This window comes from Phaseolus vulgaris, chromosome 11, assembly GCF_000499845.2.
Source record: "Phaseolus vulgaris cultivar G19833 chromosome 11, P. vulgaris v2.0, whole genome shotgun sequence".
In the NCBI taxonomy this organism is placed as follows: Eukaryota; Viridiplantae; Streptophyta; class Magnoliopsida; order Fabales; family Fabaceae; genus Phaseolus; species Phaseolus vulgaris.
This window is the reverse complement of record NC_023749.2, coordinates 8,410,592-8,416,555: the sequence shown is the minus strand read 5'-3', so window position 1 is coordinate 8,416,555 and position 5,964 is coordinate 8,410,592.

The following is a 5,964-nucleotide window of genomic DNA, read 5'->3' as shown; positions in this document are numbered from 1 at the left end:
GATTGAAGAGTGATGTACTAATTTTGGATCTCATTATGTTTTTTGGGTCAGTAGTATAAACTTTAGTTACCAGAAAATGAAGTAATATCCATTTAATTGTTGGTTTCTCCCATATTATTATATCTGGTCTTTGCCTCTGATGAACTATTTCAAGTTAGGATGTGAATGTTAGATTCACAAGAATGGCGATGGACAGGAAGCACGAGGATGGGTAGAGAAAATAACGAGACTGGATAGATAGAGAGAAAGTTAGGGAAGATAATTTTTTCCATTTTACGTTCATATTTATTTCTGTATTGGTTCTGCTAAGTAAAGTTGTTACAAAACTAGTGCCAAAATTGGTCTCTTTAGTAACAAATTTGTGACAATTTTTGTTAATCAGCAAATCAAGATATATTATATTAGGAAGGGGTGTGGTATACGACATACCATAAACAACTAAAGATTGAGGCATAGCGCCTAAAGAGCAACTAAAATACATACATGAGAAAGGAACAAATCCTATATATCCATTCCTTTGATTCTCTCATTCTACCACAATAAATTCGGCTAAAAACACCATCACTTTACCTGGACAAACTCGTTTCCTTCGATCTCTTCTGCAACTCTTTGGATACCAATACTCCAGACACTCCTTGCTCATATGACTTGATTGTTCACTCTACCATAGCCTTCCTTTCATTCCATTACCCTGCCAATTTTACTTGAAAGCATTGTTAAATCCTGCAGCAGAAAACCCATCCGATCCTTATGAAGACCTACTTCATTCCTTCTTGTATCCACCCTCTTGAGAGTATAGTCTGCGCTGCACTCCATATACTAGGATCAGACATCCGCTAGCTACAAATAGTAGGTCACACCACTTTCCTGCAGGTATCCTAACCTGAAAACAGATCATCCACTGCACAACAGATGCTGTCAAATGCCAAACTTGTCTGCAGCTTGCCAATTAACTAGCAAATGCGACAATCTTCCATTTGTCAGACACTCTTACTCCTTCCTTGCACAACTCACTAACCCTGCCAACGACATCCTAGCTTCCAACCTGAGGTATGGATAAGAACTAATCGACCAGTTCACCTATGCAAACCACTCTATCAGCGGCATAATTTATCCATATTATCACATCTAAGCAATTTTAACACATCATAACGCAAAATTGTTGTATCAGCAGAATAATCAGATAAGGCAACACAACGGAGTTCCTTGGATCACCTACTTATCTTCCCTTAAAAACCGTATCACACTGCTGCACAACAACCAGCAAGCTCACTAGCTGTCCTCTCCAAATTTCAGCTGACTAAAATATTAAACATAGGAAACACTAAAGCCTATTGTTGCATAATTAGGAGATAATTATTCTGTAATTAAGTGCAAATTCTGTAATTAAGTGCAAATTCCATTCTCTATTTACTAGGACAATTTAGTGATTTGATTTCATTTGTATGACTTTAATTATCTATTATTTCTTTCCTTAATCAAGTTGTAAATAGTTTAAATTTATACTGTAATTACATTTGTAAACACATATCAGAAATGCATTCCATCTATTTCTTTCAACTCTTATGTTCCACACGTGGCTCTCATGCCAGAAAATATCCTGTGGAGAGATCTATTCCACCTCAATGCTATGCTGTTACAGCACCCTTGTATACCCACTTGCAATTCTGACTCCACCTAATAGTTTTCACCTTCCAAAGCTATCCTCCAATCATCGATCAAAACAGCATAGGCCAGAATTGAGACTCCACATCAGAAAAGGAACTTTGAATGACTTTATCTTCATTCGCACCAAGGCCAAGCGTATAACAAATATCATTGATCAATTCATCCTCTAAAATTTATTCCGTTCCTCTTCTTCTACATACACCGTACCACTGCACTCACACCACATACCGTCTCTCCTCTCCTAAATCCATACCAAGTCCATGCTTCCAAAGATGAGTATATATGTCAGATGGTAAGCACGATAACTTCTCTATCCAAGCATGACACTTTATCTATTATATTACAAGTAAACAAAGTATATGAGAGACTAAGTCTTCTCGTTCCCTAAGTACACAGGACAAATGATATTTCCTGCATCTAGTTCCTTTTAGCTAGCTTATCCTTTTTTCGGAGTCAATTTTTAAGGCACCTCCAGATTTTAAAATCCTTTTAACCGCATAACACTTCTGTACACTTTCTTTGTGAACTAGTTTCTATCAATCTTGCTTCTTGTTAGAGATCCCACATCGACTAGAGATTAGAGCATTTCATTGTATATAAGTGGGTGCAAACCTCAACCCTATGAGCCGGTTTTATGGGGTTGAGTTAGGCTTAAAGTCCACTTTTGTAATATGGTATCAGAGCCATTTTGAGCCTATCATAGCGAGTGTTTGTGTTGGGCCTATCGTGTCACCTGCTATCGGGCCGCTATCGGACCACCCATAATATATAGTCCCACACACGAGTTGGTAGTCTCGGCGTGAGGGGGGTGTGTTGGAGATCCCACATCGACTAGAGATTAGAACCTTTCATTGTATATAAGTGGGTGCAAACCTCAACCCTATGAGCCGGTTTTATGGGGTTGAGTTAGATTTAAAGTCCACTTTGTAATATTTCTCAATCTTTCATTTGGTTTTAAACCACGTGAATTTTCTACCTACTAACAAAAGATCTATTAACTTCATATCCTCAATAAAGTCGTTAAACATCTTGTAGTTTACATTTTGAGAGTCCCTCCTTTGGATGCCAGGCCTTTCATGTTGCCCTCTAATACTGTTAAAGTCACTAGTAACACATCGCAACTTTCTGCTTGACCCATTTCTCCTTCTGATACGTTCTTCCCTAATTCTTTTCCTTATTTGACTCTTGTTAGATGCATAAATATTAATCTTTGCACTCATTGTCTCCAAATTTCTTTAATACCTAGATACCATTTCCCCACATGCGAGATGTCCAAGTCATTAGCAATAGACCACAACTTCCATGCTTGCTCCCTTTCATTCTTTCACCAAAAAAACTTCATTGCAATTCCTAAGGCAGCTATCAATCAAGAAGTTAGTAAAATCTTAGGACTACGATCTAAGTAATTTCCTCTTTCTTCTCCCCTCATCTCTAGAAGATGCACTTCCTATCTTGGATATGCTAAGAGAAGCGTCAGATAGAATATTGTACTTATTTCGAAGAGCTCTCTTGGTTACCCCTAATTGGAACTTCCCCCCACAGAACAAAACCCCGTGGTTTGATTGCCCCCCTCCCTTAACTTGGCTCGCCACTACTCTTCTTGATCTCAAAAGCTTTTGGATTATGCATAGGCATTGACCACTACACTTCCTGATCTCAATAGCTTTTGGATCATGCATAGACATTGACTCATTGACAAACTCCTCTTTACATTGACTCACCTCATAATCTTACTCAATCCATGACTAACTTTGCTCAACTCACAGTCTACTTGAACCCATTGACTGGCTACTAACCATTGGATAGTCTAATGAATCATCCTTCACTCCAGCTTTTTGACCGTCGAACGTTCCGTCAAAACCTTCGTCTTTTGCCTCCTCGGAAAATTCATCTACATATATATTCTACTTCATCCAAGTATGAACACTCGCTTCCAAATATTGACTCCCCCTTGTTACACTCTCATCGTCACCCAAATTCTCAAAAATTAATAACATTGGCAACCTATCTATGCATAACTCACTTGCTCATATCCACCCTCTTAAAGTTTTCAGTGTCGCCATGTGCTACATGACAAATCTTTCAAATACATTAACCACTTTCTAAAAACACTCCCTGTTCCATAATCCTAGAGGTATACCATTACATGGAAACCATACAAGTCTATTTCAAGAAATCTTGGAAGTTCACGTCTCGACACTAATAAACAAATTAAGTTCCAAGTGTGAGTATTATGTCATGCCCTTGTACTTAAATTTTACATTTTACATCCTTTGATTAGCCACACCTATAAACTTTTGTATAGGGTTAAGTCATTCAACCTTCTCACCCATCTATTGATGAGATCACCATTGGGTTCCACATGAACTCTCATATCTCGCCCCTTCACCTTTCCTCCTCAACACTACTACTCTTCGTCAAGTCTGGACCTCCTCCTTGTGGCTCTTGCTTCGATTTTCTTTTGTTCAACTTGTCCTTTGCCTTTCCTGCCCCAAACGGCTTAGAGATGTTATTTTCTAACATTAAGCCACCATTTTGTGTTTTTTCTTTCTTCTTTTCATTGGATGTTGGTATTTATCTTTTCATTGCCAAACATGACAGTATCTAGTTCCTTCTTTAACTTCCTTTCGTTACCCACCTGATGAATCTCACAAAACTGAACCTGTTTTTCCATTTATCTAATTTCTTTGCAATTAATATACTTTAGACTCTTTCTCACCTCTGGAAAATCTTCTACAGACCTATTTTCACGTATCTCTTTGGTATTTTTGGAGAAGAAAAACATGGTTGTGTCCCTTCTAAATCTTCCCGTATAACCATTCATGTCCCTTATGTCTTAACTTCAGTACAATCACCTACACCTGACCTCTCTCCTCCCATTCTCACCGTAACACTTCAAAGTCCCTTCTGCCTTAACTTCAGTATAGCCACCTGCAGCCAAGCTCTGTTCTCCTCCTCTCGCTCTTCTCCCGCTCTCGCCATAACACTCCAAGATTTTCTTATAATTTGACAATATAACAATTGTTCAAAAAATTGTGTTGGCATAACACACTTGACTTCCAGGATTAAAATGAATTTAAAAGTGCACGTGCGAGAACTAAAACCGTTAAATTTTTATATATACAAACCAGAACGTAAAAATGATGTAAACAGAGATAAAACGAATAATTAAGCTTTAGAGTCTATACAATTGAATAGGATATCTCTAAATCTCATTATATTCAAATCAACAAATCGACTCCTTATGTATGTTTATTTCAGAAAATTTAATTTATTTTAAAATAAATATCATAAAACTGAAAAAAGTAATTATTTTCTAGTAGATTGATTTAAATACACGCTACAGTATAAAAGAAGGTAAATCAATAATGATGGATTTTTTTCATCAGGTAGGATGGTACATTTTGAATAGCAAATCAAGTGTTATACACAAATAGTTGATTTCTAAGTTTTTTTTAATAATTACACTTTTCACAGTTCTTGTATTAATTTTAGTTTCAGTGATCATAAAAGTAAAGCTTTGCTTGAGTGTAGAAAATTATATAGGATTGTGCCATGTAATAGGATAATGACTAATCAACGGCAAACAGAGGACCAACGTTAACAAAAAATAAATACCACTTTGAACTCATTTTTGCTATTGGTTTATTTTCCAACACGATGATACACTACTCAAAAAGTAACATCAAATAACTAAATTGTTTTTTCAAAAGAGAAATTAATATAAAAATATTAAGTAGTAAAAAATATTAAGTAGTCTTATTTTTTTTTAACAGGAAACACTAGTTGTCTCTGCTTTCCACTGCGTCATCCTGTTCTAGCTTGTTTGTTGACTCCAGTTTCCACGCTAGGTGATAGTGTGATTGCTGCCACACTTGTGAATGCGAAACAATGCTGCTGATTCAAATTATGCATGCAAAAATAAATAAATAATGAAATTATACAGGCACCCACAATCTCTAATTCCATGGTGGTCTTGTCATTGTCACAATAATTGCTAATTGAGCTTCTTATGCCGCTAACTTCAACTTCCTTGACTCCACAAAGGACATAAACTTTCGCAATACTGCTCTGAAATGATATTATCAAGTATAAACCAGTAATAGATAAAGAGAAAGAAAGTTGCACAAAAGTCTAAATTCCATGTACAAACAAGTGCTCAAATCATAATTGTTAAGATAAATTCTAATCCCGATTTACATCTACTTTATTTCACAAAATCAATTTATAAAGTAAATATTGTCACTTTACTTGCATACTTTATTTTTTTAACAGTATCACTATCATGAAATGGTT